The sequence below is a fragment of the Oxyura jamaicensis genome, chromosome 19 (genome assembly GCF_011077185.1).
Source record: "Oxyura jamaicensis isolate SHBP4307 breed ruddy duck chromosome 19, BPBGC_Ojam_1.0, whole genome shotgun sequence".
In the NCBI taxonomy this organism is placed as follows: Eukaryota; Metazoa; Chordata; class Aves; order Anseriformes; family Anatidae; genus Oxyura; species Oxyura jamaicensis.
This window is the reverse complement of record NC_048911.1, coordinates 1,011,130-1,027,721: the sequence shown is the minus strand read 5'-3', so window position 1 is coordinate 1,027,721 and position 16,592 is coordinate 1,011,130. Positions and strand designations below refer to the sequence as shown.

At 48.0% G+C, this 16,592-nt stretch overlaps 1 protein-coding gene across 1 annotated transcript in view; it reads right to left on the bottom strand.

Moving 5' to 3' along the window:
- The window catches only part of CALN1 (calneuron 1), a 123,206-nt gene that overhangs the window by 83,524 nt on the left and 23,090 nt on the right, over window positions 1-16,592 (bottom strand). The window lies entirely within an intron of this gene.

The following is a 16,592-nucleotide window of genomic DNA, read 5'->3' as shown; positions in this document are numbered from 1 at the left end:
CTGCGGACAGCGCGTGCTGAGCTGTTTGTAATTGCTTGAGTCCTGCGGTGTTGCACAGAGCCAGCGGGGAAGTGCTGTGTTAAAAGCCAGCTGTCAGAAGAACTTGGCAAAATAGCAGCTTCCATTCTCCCTTATAAATTTCCCTAATGTGGCCAGAGACAAGCAGGGCTCCTGCTCAGCTCCATCCCAGAAGGATGCATAAGATCAGAGACACCATGCTTTGGCCCTTGACCATTAAATGATGCAAAATAATTGAGTTTCCAGTGCCTAGGAAAGGGACAGGCTGGTCCTAAGGAGGGAGGGTTGAATTCAGAGTAAAAGAAATGCAAAGGAGGTTGGAGATGATGGAAATGGCAAGAGAAGAGCAGGGCTCAGCTTGCAGAGGCACTTTGATTTCCATCTGCAATGCACTGAGGAGAGGAAGGAGACATCCTGCGGACAGAGAAAAGCTATTTGAGGTGAAGAGCAATATTGGTCCAAGAACAAACGGATATGTGCAAATTTAGCCTGACAATTAGAAAAAAAAAAAGAAAAAAAAAGAAAAAAAAAAAAGAAAAAAAAATGTTTCAGAATGCAGGGAGCAGATGCACACAGGAGTAACGACTGCAGCATTTCAAAATGTGGCTTCATCCATTTTGGACATCTTTGGTTTCTCTGACTGAGTCACCTCCAGCAGGAGAAACCAGCTTGACCTCTTCCAGTCCATGCCCCTCCTCCTCAGAATGCTAACAAAAGTATTTTAGACTATAAATGTTTGCTCCAAGTATATCAGCACACGCTTCAGTGGTCACAAAACCAAAACAAAACAAAACAAAAAGCAATTTTGTGTCAATTCTTCATATGTTAATGTGCTGAAATGTATCATCTGTCTATCACTGTTAGATAACTTTGCCCAGATCTCTGGTCCTCTTGATGTATTGCTGCATCCTTGGCTTTGTGGTTCCACTCTCTCAACCAAACGTCTCACAATGTATCCCTCTTTGAGCATCCACAATCCAACAAGTCATTATAAATAGCAGCATTAGGATGGATGTTGGCTGCATAAGCAAATGTCTCGTTTCTATTCATTGGATGGAGAGCATCTTTTTAAAGGTCTCAGAATTTTATGCAAGACTTTACCATGTATCACTGTCACTCCATAGGAGATGGATTTGCAGCCAGCTCTGCCCATAATACCATTTCCAGAGAGGCATTTTGGTCTCCTGACACAGCCCATGGGACCCTGTATGCCTACAGGCATGCTGGCTGGGGTGTTTGGTGCAACCATCAGGAGATGTCCTTCTTCTGTGTTCCACACACAGCTAATGGGAGGCGAGGGCTGTATACCTCCAGACACATAGACACGTAGGGCAAAATATGGTAATCCAGAGAGTTCTACAAGACTCTCACATTCTCCTCTTGTTCATAGTTTTCTCCTTTCATGGAAAACGTCCTGGAAAACGCCATGCATTCAGCTCCAGAGGCCCACATCTGTCTGTCTCCAGGCAGGTGCAGCTCAGCCAGTGTGTGCTGCCCGTGCTGGTTGGGCCTCAGGTCCCTTCCAGCTCAGGTCTCTGTGATGGGACTGGTAACGAGGTGGGCAGTCAGACTCAGCTTTTGTGAGGCTTTTTGGAAGTGTTGTAACCCAGGATGTTCTAAGTAGAGTAATAATGTATTACTCATCCTTCATTTAGAAACAACAAACCCAAACCAACTCCTAAAAATGAAAGATCACCAGGATGAAAACAGATAAATTTAGTATGCATTATACAGCTTCTGTTTACAATTACTGAACCTACTACTGAATAGGTGAATAAGGAGAGACCTGATTTCCACTGTTTTTCCAAAAAAAAAAAAAAAAAAGTCAATCTTCTCTTTCACTACCTCTTCATAATAAGAAACAATCTCTATCCTCCCTTCATACATATATATATAGCACAACAACACATTTTCCCTCCCATGACACTGCCCCGCTTCAGGGAACCTCATATACAGTACTTATTCTCCTGGGAATAGTTGAGCCATGTAGAGAATGGTTCAACTTCAAAACAGTTTTTATTGTTTTTGTTTATTTGTTTGTTTGTTTGTTTGTTTTTAAGCTGGCTAGAAATAAACCTGTAATATCTGTGAGCTGCTGATTTAGTTCATTGACATCAATATTCAACTTATCATCAGAAATTAAACATTTGCTGGACATAAATAGGTAATGAGTTTAAGACCCTACTCTGCATCTCAGAGAATGAGAGTGATTTGATCCATCATTGCTTATGAATGGCTCAAATTAATGTTGAAGAGATAATAGCTGCCCATATATATATATTTAATATATATAATTTGCATCCCATACTGGTGCACTGCTAGAACAGTCTTCATACATTTCTGACCAAAATGAGAGTTTTAGTCTGCAGCCTTGGCTGGCAATAACTGCTTAGGAAATACAACCTCTGCCATCACTTGCAGCTCTTTCTGTAGACTTTGCAAAGGAGGCTTAATTAGAGCTTGAGCACTCTCTGTTGTAAATTTACTGCCCAATATTCAAATGTAGGTACCTGCCATTTAGAATAATGTCCTCAGAACAGCTATGCAGAGACCCATTTGTTACGAGCAGCTCAAAAACCCAGAGCGTTGGCTCTGACAATGATGATAAGTTGGCATCCTTCTGTCTTTCCCAAAACGACCTCAGGTCAGGACAGGCAAGTTTTACTGGAGTTCAATTGCTTTCTCAGTCACTCTGCCTTTAATTAACTTCCACAGCGGCACATTAAACCCAACTTAATATGGACTTTCTACGGTTATACTAAGGACTGGGGAAGCATCTCAGTCCCTGGAAGTGGCTGCTCTGGACTTTTGAGATAGACCCACACACCTGTGATATTCACTGCAGTGAAATATTACTCATTGCTCTTCCACCAACTCTTCCAGGTGGAACTGGAGGCACAGCTGCAGCCATTCCCCTATTCCCTTTCCCATCATCACATTTTTCCCCAGGCCTTGGGATTTATTTCCACTACTTGTTTCTCCGGTATTGCCACCTAAGGTGAGAGACTGTCTCTTGGAAGGACCACACTACACCTATGATTTAATGATTTTGAGTTTATAATTGCCTGTCCCTGTGAATTTTCTGCTCCCCAAGTCCCACAGTCTTCTCCATCCTTTAACAAGACAGTTTTTCTCCTTAAAAGCCAAAGCGATTATAACACATAAATTGAATTACTGGTAGCATTTCTTGTGCATAGGAGCTTGGCAAACCAAATCTGACTTTAATGCACCCTCTCCAGCTCTCCCTCTTTACTGTTTCGAGGCTCAGGAATATGAGCTTCTGCCTACGAACAAACAAGCCCAGCCCACTTGGAGGAAGAATGTAGAGCGAGCTCCATTTTGCAAGGAAACTTCCTGTGAAGTATTTAATAACACCAGAAACGTTGTCTTGGTCAGAGTGCCAGAGACAAATTGGAATTTCTGCTATTTATTCACATAAAATCAAGTTCCAATGAAGGGAATTTAATTCTTATTTTTCTCTCTGTCTTTACAGTCCCTTCCAACCAAAACCATTCTATGATTCCCTTGCTTTGGGCCAACTTTTTTTTTTTTTTTTTTTTTTTTTTTTTTTATAATCCTTATTTTCACTTCTAATTGCACAGTCAAAAATGGGCAACTCTGGATCTTTTCTGGCTGACAGTCACTACAGCCTCCAAAGTCCATGAGCACTTTTGCATCAAGATGATCTTCAGACGTGCTCAGATCTCTGAGAAACTTGGAACAACCTGTCAGCAGAGCTGGGCTGCACACCTCTCTCCCCATCACGCACACCACCAGTGCTGCATCACCTCCACTGACACCTATTTAATTACACTAGAAATTCCCTTAATTACCCAAACAGCTTCAGAACTGCCAATAACACCCAGATAAAGAAGGATCCTCTGCAAAGACCAGATAAAACCAAAGGCTGCAAGCTCAGTAATGCAGTTGTGAGAACTCATTGCAGAAGCAAGGAAAGGGAGGATGGAGATGGAGCAGCTCCGGACACAGCGGAGGCACTGCCCGAAACAGTAGCTCTGCCGGCTGGGAAATTGCAATCCTGTGCTTGGCTGAGTTTTGGGCAGCTCAGCTCTGCACTGCCTCTTCCCTAGCCTTGCAGTGGCCGTGATGAAGCCACAATGCATGAAAAGGGTTAATTTCAAATATTCCAGTTGAAATATTGCACTGATCTGCCTGTCTGTTTGCTTTTCTTCGGGCATAACAAAACCAAAGCTCATCTGTCACTCCTGTTCAGGAGCTGTTTCCAGAAAAGGCTTCACTGCAGTGAAGTCCCAATGTATCATGGCCACATTTTTTAATATTTTAAAGAATGAAATTGTAAATTCAAAATGAAATATTTCAGCATTACTGAAAATGAAGCTCTTTTATTATTTTCAGTTGAAAAGGCCATTGTCAACAGGGAATGCAATCACATCTGCATTTTTCTGATGGAAAATGGTTCCACTGGAAGAATTACAATCAGCTGGAGCTCCCCAGCTCCCTCCATACTGTTTGGTCCAAGTTTAAAGCAATTTTAGAAAGCTTTTCCCACCCCAACTGCAAAGCACTGCTACCATACACGCAGTTAGGGACAGGAAGCACTGAAATGCACCACAACACTTCCAGACCCTATGCAAAACTGATAAAGTTTTAGCATTTTTTAGCAATTCCATAGCATCCCTTTATGAGGATAGCAGCAAACTCGTTGCAAATCACTACAAAATATAATTTTGCTCTGGGCTCTGTTACCTGAGATTTTCATTCTGTGTCCTGGTTTCAGTTAGGACAGTTATTTTTCCTCCTAGTAGCTGGCAGGGTGCTATGTTTTGGATTGGGATTAGAAGAGTGCTGATAACATGCTGATGTTTTAATTGCTGCAGAGAAGTGCTTACACTAAGCCAAGGACTTTTCAGCTTCTCGCTCTGTCCTGCCAGCGGGCAGGCTGGGGGTGCAGCAAGAGCTGGGAGGGGACAGACCCAGGACAGCTGACCCCAACTGGCCAAAGGGGTATTCCATAATTCCATACCATCTGACGGCATGCTGAACAATATATAGGGGTGGCTAGCCGGGGTGGGGGGGAGGCTGCTCAGGGATGGGCTGGGCATCAGTCAGCAGGTGGTGAGCAATCGCGTTGTGCATCACTTGTTTCATACACACTATTATTATTAGTGGAAGCACAACACAGCCCAGAGAAAGCAGTCCAGGAGGTTTCTGGAAAGTGTGGAAGATAGCTTCCTGACACAGCTGGTTAGTGAGCCTACCAGGGGTGGCGCCCTGCTAGACCTTCTCTTCACAAACAGAGAAGGACTGGTGGAGGATGTGATTGTCGGGAGCTGTCTTGGGCAGAGTGACCATGAAATGGTAGAGTTCTCTATTCTTGGCAAGGCCAGGAAGGGGACCAGTAAAACCACTGTATTGGACTTTTGGAGGGCTGACTTTGTGCTGCTGAGGACACTGGTTGGTAGAGTCCCTTAGGAGGCGGTACTGAAGGGCAGAGGAGTCCAGGAAGGCTGGGCGCTCTTCAAGAGGGAAATCTTAATGGCGCAGGAACGGTCTGTCCCCACGTGCCCAAAGACGAGCTGGCATAGAAGAAGACCAGCCTGGCTGAACAGAGAATTGTGGCTTGAGCTTAGAAGAAAAAAGAGGGTTTATAATCTTTGGAAAAGTGGGCAGGCCACTAGGGAGGACTATAAGGATATTGCGAGGCGGTGCAGGGACAAAATTAGAAAAGCCAAAGCTCATCTGGAGCTCAATCTGGCCACTGCTGTTAAAGATAACAAAAAATGTTTTTATAAATACATCAACACAAAAAGGAGGACTAAGGAGAATCTCCATCCTTTATTGGATGCGGGGGGAAACTTAGTTACAAGAGATGAGGAAAAGGTGGAGGTGCTTAATGCCTTCTTCGCCTCAGTCTTTAGCGGCAATTCCGATTGTTCTCTGGATACCCAGTACCCTGCGCTCGAGGAAGGGGATGGGGAGAGAGATGTGGCCCTCACTATCCATGAAGAAATGGTTGGTGACCTGCTACAGCACTTGGATGTGCACAAGTCGATGGGGCCGGATGGGATCCACCCAAGGGTACTGAGAGAACTGGCAGAGGTGCTGGCCAAGCCACTTTCCATCATTTATCAACAGTCCTGGCTATCCGGGGAGGTCCCACTTGACTGGCGGCTAGCAAACGTGATGCCCATCTACAAGAAGGGCCGGAGGACTGACCCGGGAAACTACAGGCCTGTCAGTTTGACCTCAGTGCCAGGGAAGCTCATGGAGCAGATTATCTTGGGTGTCATCATGTGGCAGTTGCAGGGCAAGCAGGCGATCAGGCCCAGTCAGCATGGGTTTATGAAGGGCAGGTCCTGCTTGACGAACCTGATCTCCTTCTATGACAAAGTGGCGCGCTGGGTGGATGAGGGAAAGGCTGTGGATGTGGTCTACCTTGACTTCAGCAAGGCATTTGACACTGTTTCCCACAGCATTCTCCTCAAGAAACTGGCTGCTCTTGGCTTGGACTGGCGCACGCTTCGTTGGGTTAGAAACTGGCTGGATAGCCGGGCCCAAAGAGTCGTGGTAAATGGAGTCAAATCCAGTTGGAGGCCGGTCACTAGTGGCGTTCCCCAGGGCTCGGTACTGGGGCCGGTCCTCTTCAATATCTTCACTGATGATCTGGATGAGGGCATTGAGTGCACCCTCAGTAAGTTTGCAGATGACACCAAGTTAGGTGCGTGTGTCGATCTGCTTGAGGGTAGGAAGGCTCTGCAGGAGGATCTGGAGAGGCTGGACCGATGGGCTGAGGTCAACTGCATGAAGTTCAACAAGGCCAAGTGCCGGGTCCTGCACCTGGGGCGCAATAACCCCAAGCAGAGCTACAGGTTGGGAGATGAATGGTTGGAGAGCTGCCAGGCAGAGAAGGACCTGGGAGTGATGGTTGATAGTCGGCTGAATATGAGCCAGCAGTGTGCTCAGGTGGCCAAGAAGGCCAACAGCATCCTGGCCTGTATAAGAAACAGTGTGGCCAGCAGGGCTAGGGAGGTGATCGTCCCCCTGTACTCGGCTCTGGTGAGGCCGCACCTCGAGAACTGTGTTCAGTTTTGGGCCCCTCGCTACAAGAAGGACATGGAGGTGCTCGAGCGAGTCCAGAGAAGGGCGACGAAGCTGGTGAGGGGCCTGGAGAACAAGTCCTACGAGGAGCGGCTGAGGGAGCTGGGCTTGTTCAGCCTGGAGAAAAGGAGGCTCAGGGGTGACCTTATCGCTCTCTACAGGTACCTCAAGGGAGGCTGTAGCGAAGTGGGGGTTGGTCTGTTCTCCCACTTGCCTGGTGACAGGACGAGGGGGAATGGGCTAAAGTTGCGCCAGGGGAGTTTTAGGTTGGATGTTAGGAAGAACTTCTTTACTGAAAGGGTTGTGAGGCATTGGAACAGGCTGCCCAGGGAAGTGGTGGAGTCACCATCCCTGGAGGTCTTTAAAAGACGTTTAGATGTAGAGCTTAGGGATATGGTTTAGTGGGGACTGTTAGCGTTAGGTCAGAGGTTGGACTTGATGATCTTGAGGTCTCTTCCAACCTAGAAATTCTGTGATTCTGTGTGATTCTGTAATAAACTGTCTTTATCTCAACTCACAGGCTTCACTTTCCTGTTTCTCTCCCCCATCCCAGAGAGGGAGGGGGAAGGGTGAGCGAACGGCTGTGTGGTGTTTAGCTGCCGGCCGGGTTAAACCACAACAGTCTGGCTGAAGGTCCATCAATAACAGCAAAAGTTGTTTCTATAATGTATTAAGAACTATTGGAGGGGAATGGAAATCGCTGTGGTCTTTATCACTGGGCAGCATCCAGCCACATGTCCTGGCATATGGGATCAGTTCTATCATTCTGCATCTGCTAACTCCAACCTGTTGTCTTGTTGATATGGTACTGTGCTAGACCAGGGCTCCCAGGCTGCTATACACAAACCATGAGGGGAGATCTGCCTATTTAGTTTGCCCAAAGATGCTGCTCAAACAGCAGAAAATTTTCAGCCGAGCAAGGTTTGCAACCTTGTGCAAAGTCAGGGGAGTTGCTGCAGGGGTCAGAGTGGGACCCAAAAAATCCTTTCCTAAATCCCAGAGGTGTCCTTCAGGTTGCACTCTGCTGGGGTAGGTTACGGACTGAGAGGATGCAGCCAGGAGGAAAATGGAAGGGATTTTCAGAGTATTTATTGCTAAGTTAACTTCAAAATGCCTGGTTTGCATCCACACAAACCTATCCCTGGACTTGCTGGCTAAGGAAAAGGCCACCCCCCAGCCCCAAGGTTTTCCTGAACCAAGCATTGCCCAGGCAGATTAGTAGCCAAGGAAACCAGACAGGGATGCTATAAAATCTGTTTAAAACATCCATAGCTCGAAATGTAAATGGATAATTGAAAGGTGTTCCCTGATAAAATTTATTCCAGTGATCAGGACATTTGCATTTTGAAAGAGTTCAAGTGAAGCGTACCAGGTCACAGAGATATGGACCGTCACAATGTGAAAGGGTGCACCTGCATATCCAGAGGCAGCTTTTCCTTAAAGTGCTTAGTAGTAGGTGTAGGTGAAACTTTTCAGGTTTCAGATAAACTGTGTTGATCTTTTGCAGAAAACAGGAAAAATACTGTATTGAAAACTTGCATCTTCCAAACATTTTCAGCAGAGTGACTGAAATATTTGTTCCTGTTCTGGTTCTTTTGAACAAAACTACATATCAATGGCACATAACAATAAAGCATTTTCAAGAACAAATCTCTGTACTTTTTCCATGTTGTGTACCTGAAAGCACGCTTTGAGAATTCTATTTTAAATTATGTGTTGGAGGCAGGCATGGTCAATCCAGCTGAAGAGCTGGAGAGGGATTTCTTTACCCATGAGCTTTAAAGACAACTTAAATAATGTTGAAATATTTGTTTCCCTTTCATTTTCTACTTTTCAGTAACATTTTTTTTCCCCTTCCTTTCCTGTCCCAAACCCAGGAATGAGATTGGCAACTATTCCTCTGGTGAAAAATGAAGAGAAATACTGCTGGCACAATGGAAGAGACATGAGATTCGGGCCCTTTGCTAGTAGTGACTGCTTGCAGTGGGACACAGAAGAAGACAGCTAACAACCTCGCTCTCCACAGATCATTAGATCTGTTTGAATGAGGACACTGGCTAGCAGAGTAACCTCGCTTGGGCTCTCCAAGGTTTAACACTCTCCAAAGCCATTTCCATGGGGGTAGATGAATGTTAAATGCTTGCCAGGACATGATTCTTTACTAACCAAATCCTGGGAGGAGCCCAGCCAGACTCTCAGTGATACATAAAAGGTGAGACAAGGGGAACCAGAAGGTTTCCACCTCTAGTCAAGAGGAAGCTGGTTCTCTCTTTGCAGGGATGATCTTTGGGGAGAACGCACCAAAGATCACACATCAGACCCGAGAGCGATGCTCCCAGGACACAGCCAGGTCTATGCACCTCCCCACCTCACCTCTGACAGTGGTACCCATGTGATGGTGGAGTTAGCAGTATGCTCCCTCCATAGCACCTGCTCTAAGCCTGGGAGTATTTAAGCTTTGAAGAAGCCAGTGACAACAGGAAATAAAGCCCCAGTAACTGACTCCTGCGGGCCACAGGACTGAAACATTAAAAACATTATTTTTTTAGGGCTAAAACATCCATTTTACACTGCAGAGCAGACTCAGTGCCTGGTGCAGGAGGATGGATTTTCTGCAAAGGATCCAGATTTTCCCAGCCACTTCAATCATCCAGTTCAAGCAGCTTCTCCTCGCTACAGGAAAGGCTACAAGGACTCTCAGCAGATACCTCCTCCCTCCTTGTGTTCATGAAAATATGCCATACTTTTACCAGCCAGTGTTCACTGCCTGTATTGTGGCATGTCTGTGGCATGTGGCATGTGGTCAAGCCTTCTCCTCTTGGCTGGCACTTTGGTACCCAGGTGCAAAAACCCAGCTCTTCCAACAGCTATTAGGCTGTATCCACCATACATACCACAGGGGCATCCCACATTTGGGTGAGGACACCCAAAAAGGCTGACTTAGATGAGGAACAGCCTTTATTTTCCAATTTCAGGAGTAAACTCAGTACTTCACACCACCATGTTTCAGCCTCGCCCTCCTCTTCTTTAGGGCAATCAGTCTGTGCACTGAACGCTAAAACCGCACATCAGGGAAAGAAAGGCCTGGAGACTTGGAGATGTCTTCATCTCCTCTGGGCCATGGTTCTTCCCCCAGTGGCCTTTATCCACCCACAGCCTACTGGGCACCATCAGTGACCTAGACCACAATGAACTGGTAAAAGAGAGAGATATTCCTTCCCTCATCCACTCTCTCACCTACAGACTTAAAAGAAAGTCTGTAGCCACCCAGATGGAGTGCCCGCTCAGAAATGCGGCAGTGCAGGTCTCTGGGTACAGGGAGTGCCAGAGCCTGCTGCTGCCATCTGAGGGAGGTGGAGATACTGTGTGTGTGAGGTGCGAGCAGGTGGATGACCTGGTCCACCTGGTGGCAGAGCTCAAGGAGGAGGTGGAGAGGTTGAGGGCCATCAGGGAGTGCGAGCGGGAGATAGACTGGTGGAGCAACTCCTTGCAAGGCCTGAAGGAGAAGCACCGGGGGGAGACTCCCCAGATGGGGGTGGACCCCCTGCCCAGTCGCTGTCGGGCAGAGAGAGGGGACCTAGGAGTTGAGGAGGAGTGGAGACAGGTCCCTGCTCGGCGTTGCAGGAAACTCCCCCCACTGCCTGCCCCACCTTCCCAGGTGCCCTTACACAACAGGTTTGAGGCCCTGGAGCTCGAGAGAGCGGTGGAGGAGGGTGTGGCAGAAAAGTTAACCAGGAAGCCCAGGGCGAGGAAGTCTGCTCCACGCCTCAAGACTTCTCCCACCAAGAAGGAGAGAAGGGTGATCGTGGTGGGTGACTCCCTTCTCAGAGGAACAGAGGGCCCTATCTGTCGGCCTGACCCCACCTGTAGGGAAGTCTGCTGCCTCCCTGGGGCTGGGGTCAGGAATGTCGCCAGAAAGCTTCCCAACCTGGTTCGCCCCTCTGATTACTGCCCGCTACTGATAGTCCAGGCTGGCAGTGATACCACTGATGAGAGAAGCCTGAAGGCTATCAAATGGGACTTCAGGGGGCTGGGACGGTTAGTGGACGGAGCGGGAGTACAGGTGGTGTTTTCGTCCATTCCTACAGTGGCAGGGAATGGTTCAGAGAGGACACGGAAAGCCACCTGATAAACACGCGGCTCAGAGGCTGGTGCCAACACAGAAGTTTTGGGTTCTTTGACCACGGGGCGCTCTACTCAGCACCTGGCCTGATGGCCGCAGATGGGTCCCAACTGTCCCCAAGGGGAAAACGGATCCTAGCCCAGGAGCTGGCAGGGCTCATTGAGAGGGCTTTAAACTAGGTGAGAAGGGGGGCGGGGATGAAACAAAGCCTGTTGGTGGTGTGCCAGGGGGAACAGTGGCAAGGCTGGGGGAGAAGGCTAAGGCCCAGCTGAAGTGCATCTACATTAATGCACGCAGCATGGGCAACAAGCAGGAGGAGCTGGAAGCCATTGCGCAGCACGCAGGCTATGACTTGGTTGCCATCACGGAAACGTGGTGGGACCACTCTCATGACTGGAGTGCTGCAATGTCTGGCTATAGGCTCTTCAGAAGGCACAAGCATCACGGAAGGGGTGGTGGAGTAGCTCTCTATATTAGAGAGTGTTTTGACGTCGTCGAACTTGAAGCTGGGAATGACAAGGTGGAGTCGCTATGGGTTAGGATCAGCAGAAAGGCCAACAAGGGAAGCATCCTGGTGGGGGTCTGTTATAGACCGCCAAACCAGGATGAGGGGACGGATTAGGAGTTCTACAGGCAGCTGGCGGAAGTTGCGAAATCGTCAGCGCTTGTTCTTGTGGGGGACTTTAACTTCCCAGACATATCCTGGAAACACAACACAGCCCAGAGAAAGCAGTCCAGGAGGTTTCTGGAGAGTGTGGAAGATAACTTCCTGACGCAGCTGGTTAGTGAGCCTACCAGGGGACGTGCCCCACTAGACCTTCTGTTCACTAACAGAGAAGGACTGGTGGGAGACGTGCTGGTCGGGGGCTGTCTTGGGCAGAGTGACCACAAAATGGTAGAGTTCTCGATACTCAGCGAAGTCAGGAAGGGGATCAGTAAAACCGCTGTCTTGGACTTCCAGAAGGCAGACTTTGGGCTGTTCAGGACACTGGTTGGCAGAGTCCCTTGGGAGGCGGTACTGAAAGACAGAGGAGCCCAAGAGGGCTGGACGCTCTTCAAGAAATAAATCTTAATGACTCAGGAGCGGTCTGTCCCCACGTGCCCAAAGACGAGCTGGCATGGAAGAAGACCGGCCTGGCTGAGCAGAGAGCTGTGGCTCGAGCTTAGGAAAAAAAAGAGGGTTTATAATCTTTGGAAAAGAGGGCGGGCCACTCAGGGGGACTACAAGGATGCTGCGAGGCGGTGCAGGGACAACATCAGAAAGGCCAAAGCTCATCTGGAGCTCAATCTGGCCACTGCTGTTAAGGACAACAAAAAATGTTTTTATAAATACATCAACACAAAAAGGAGGACTAAGGAGAATCCCCACCCTCTACTGGATGTGGGGGGAAACTTAGTAATCAGAGATGAGGAAAAAGCTGAGGTGCTTAACGCCTTCTTTGCCTCAGACTTTAACAGCAAAACCAGTTGTTCTCTGAACGCCCAGTACCCTGCGCTCGAGGAAGGGGATGGGGAGCAGAATGTCGCCCCCACAATCCATGAGGAAATGGTTGGTGACCTGCTACAGCATTTCGATGTACGCAAGTCGATGGGGCCAGATGGGATCCACCCAAGGGTACTGAGAGAACTGGCAGAGGTGCTGGCCAAGCCACTTTCCATCATTTATCAACAGTCCTGGCTATCGGGGGAGGTCCCACTTGACTGGCGGCTAGCAAACGTGATGCCCATCTACAAGAAGGGCCGGAGGACTGACCCGGGAAACTACAGGCCTGTCAGTTTGACCTCAGTGCCAGGGAAGCTCATGGAGCAGATTATCTTGGGTGTCATCATGTGGCAGTTGCAGGGCAAGCAGGCGATCAGGCCCAGTCAGCATGGGTTTATGAAGGGCAGGTCCTGCTTGACGAACCTGATATCCTTCTATGACAAAGTGGCGCGCTGGGTGGATGAGGGAAAGGCTGTGGATGTGGTCTACCTTGACTTCAGCAAGGCATTTGACACCGTTTCCCACAGCATTCTCCTCAAGAAACTGGCTGCTCATGGCTTGGACTGGCGTACACTTCGTTGGGTTAAGAGCTGGCTGGATAGCCGGGCCCAAAGAGTCGTGGTAAATGGAGTCAAATCCAGTTGGAGGCCGGTCACTATTGGAGTCCCCCAGGGCTCGGTACTGGGACCAGTCCTCTTTAACATCTTCATTGATGATCTGGATGAGGGCATTGAGTGCGCCCTCAGTAAGTTTGCAGATGACACCAAGTTAGGTGCGTGTGTCGATCTGCTTGAGGGTAGGAAGGCTCTGCAGGAGGATCTGGAGAGGCTGGACTGATGGGCCAAGGCCAACGGTATGAAGTTCAACAAGGCCAAGTGCCGGGTCCTGCACCTGGGGCACAACAACCCCAAACAGCGCTACAGGCTGGGAGATGTGTGGTTAGAAAGCTGCCTGGCAGAGAAGGACCTGGGAGTAGTGGTTGACAGTCGGCTGAATATGAGCCAGCAGTGTGCTCAGGTGGCCAAGAAGGCCAGCAGCATCCTGGCTTGCATAAGAAACAGCGTGGCCAGCAGGTCCAGGGAAGTGATTGTCCCCCTGTACTCGGCTCTGGTGAGGCCGCACCTCGAGAACTGTGTTCAGTTTTGGGCCCCTCGCTACAAGAAGGACATGGAGGTGCTCGAGCGAGTCCAGAGAAGGGCAACGAAGCTGGTGAAGGGTCTGGAGAACAAGTCCTACGAGGAGCGGCTGAGGGAGCTGGGCTTGTTTAGCCTGGAGAAGAGGAGGCTCAGGGGTGACCTTATCACTCTCTACAGGTACCTCAAGGGAGGCTGTAGCGAGGTGGCGGTTGGTCTATTCTCCCACATGCCTGGTGACAGGACGAGGGGGAATGGGCTAAAGTTGCACCAGGGGAGGTTTAGGTTGGATATTAGGAAGAACTTCTTTACTGAATGGGTTGTTAGTCACTGGAATAGGCTGCCCAGGGAAGTGGTTGAGTCACCATCCCTGGAGGTCTTTAAAAGACGTTTAGATGTAGAGCTTAGGAATATGGTTTAGTGGAGGATGTAGAGCTTAGGAATATGGTTTAGTGGAGGACTTGTTAGCGTTAGGTCAGAGGTTGGACTCAGTGATCTTGAAGGTCTCTTCCAACCTAGACTATTCTGTGTTTCTGTGATTCACCTGGTAGGGTGAGCTCACTGTCCAAGACAGAGCTCCTTCAACCCATGACACAGCCTCTCATGACTAAGTAACTGCTTGCACTGTCTCCACCTTCACCAGCCTATGAATTGTGTCCCGTGGCATATGCGGAAGGAAAACAGTGATAACACACTGAAGGCAAACGCCTTCAGGAGAAACAAAAACTACAGTGGGATTCATGTCATGGATCAACAAAAATTTGGATGGAGAGAAGCCACCCATATGACTGATGGCAGAAGCATGCAGTATATGGCATGGCATATGGCCCTCCTCTTCCTTCCGCCACCTTTGGTGGAAATGAACCTGGCTTACACCAGTCAAACAAGACAAGGATTTGGCCGTAGCTCCCGTTTCCTATGTGCTGGTTCTCATCCAAATTAATGCCAACGTGAGAGCTAAACACAAGTGCTGCCTTCAGAGTTTTTTGTTCCTGAGAATGAAAAAGCAAAGCTGAAAGTACAGTAAGTCTCTTCAGAGAGGATGGTTTAATTAGCTGGTGTGATATCAAACCTGAATGACTTCTGACATACAATTATAGTGTATTGTTTAAGCTTGAAAAAAGAAAAAAAAAGAAAAAATAGGTGTAACTTGCCTTTGTCATCATTTCAATCTATGTTCACTTGATACTTCAAAAATCTATCACATGTTCACATCTCAGTGGCCATTTCTACATCTCCTGGTCCTTGGAGCAAATGAACATTTCCAAAAATAACATAAAGTCTCCTAACCTGAACACATAATCAAGTGCATAGGCTGCAATTGCCTTTCAGAGATGATATTAAAATTCAAATGTGTTCCTTCCAACCATGCATAAGTCCAGCTTAAGCTCTACTTGGGTGGAAATAATTTACGCCTGGCCATCCATCTCTGTCTGGGATACAGAACAACACCTGAAGTGGGGGAGCAGCCTTCCCCAGCACTGCAAGCCAGATTGCAAACACAGCTGTACCTTATCTATGTGACTTAAGGTGCTGGCGCCCTGCTGAATCCGTAGGAAAGACACCATCAGAACACATGTTATGGCTAGAAAATCCTCAGGCAGATTCTGAGCCTCCTCTCACCCATCCTCCCTAGATCACTGTCCTTACATACATCCCGGCTGTGCTCCTGGCATGCTCTTCCTTCGCTGGGCTGGTTCACTCCCCTCCTCTCCTTCCCCTCGCACTCACTATGCAAGTGTAATCCTTCTCCCCCAGCGACCTGGTGCCATCTCCTCCCACCCTTCGTCTTTGAATCACTTCTAATTTATTCTCCTTCTCTCACATCAGCTTTGTGCTGCCCATTTCAGCTTTCTCCAGTTCCCTCTTTTCTTCTTAACTGCCTCTTATGCACGGCAGGAGAGACTGCCTAGCTGATTTCTGGCTGCCATTCAAAGCCATCCCTTGCCATTCAGGAGCTCTGACACTTCTCGAGACCAAAACACATTAGGGATGATAATGGATGATTGCGAGCAGACACACACCTCCCCCCTTTCTCTGCACCCACCAGTTCGAGGTGGGAATTAGGATGAGAGACACAGCCCATTAGAGAGGTGGTAATACAGCCTGCAGCCATACTGCTCCAAGTGTGCAATGCCAGGGTTAGTATGTGGATGGGGGAGCAAATCAGCCAGAAAGGTAAATAGGTGGCTGTCCTGCCTGAGCCACTGTGGAGCCTGGTGTTTCTGGGCACTATGAGGTCCTGCTCTGCAAAGAGGCACAACAATGCTCCAAGATGCACAGGGCAGACAGGTACTATCTGCTGTAAACAGAAAGCCCATATAACTAAAGTACACCTGGCTAAATAGCTTAAGCATAGAGAAAATTCATTAATATATCAGACTTGAATGTAGGCATAAGTAAAACCTCACACTGGGTGCAGAGCAATTTATACACATAAGCAAAATAGATCAGTCTCACATTTCTAGAAAAGGACACCAGATGTCTTTGACGTCATCCAAATTATCTCTATTTTTAAAAGTTACTCTTTTCCATTTGCTGCCAACTCAAAAAGTCCAATTTGCCAAGATAATATATCTAGTGTGGATGAAGATTTCCAAACTTGAAGTATCAGTCTCTTAGCAACCGTAGTACTCTTTGTATTAAAACTGAGCACAGTGAAACTGTCATCTTCTGCAGCCTTTTATGCACCTAATCAGTGAATTCCCATTAAACACACAATATTGGAAAAATGGCATTTAGGAATCTAGAGGCA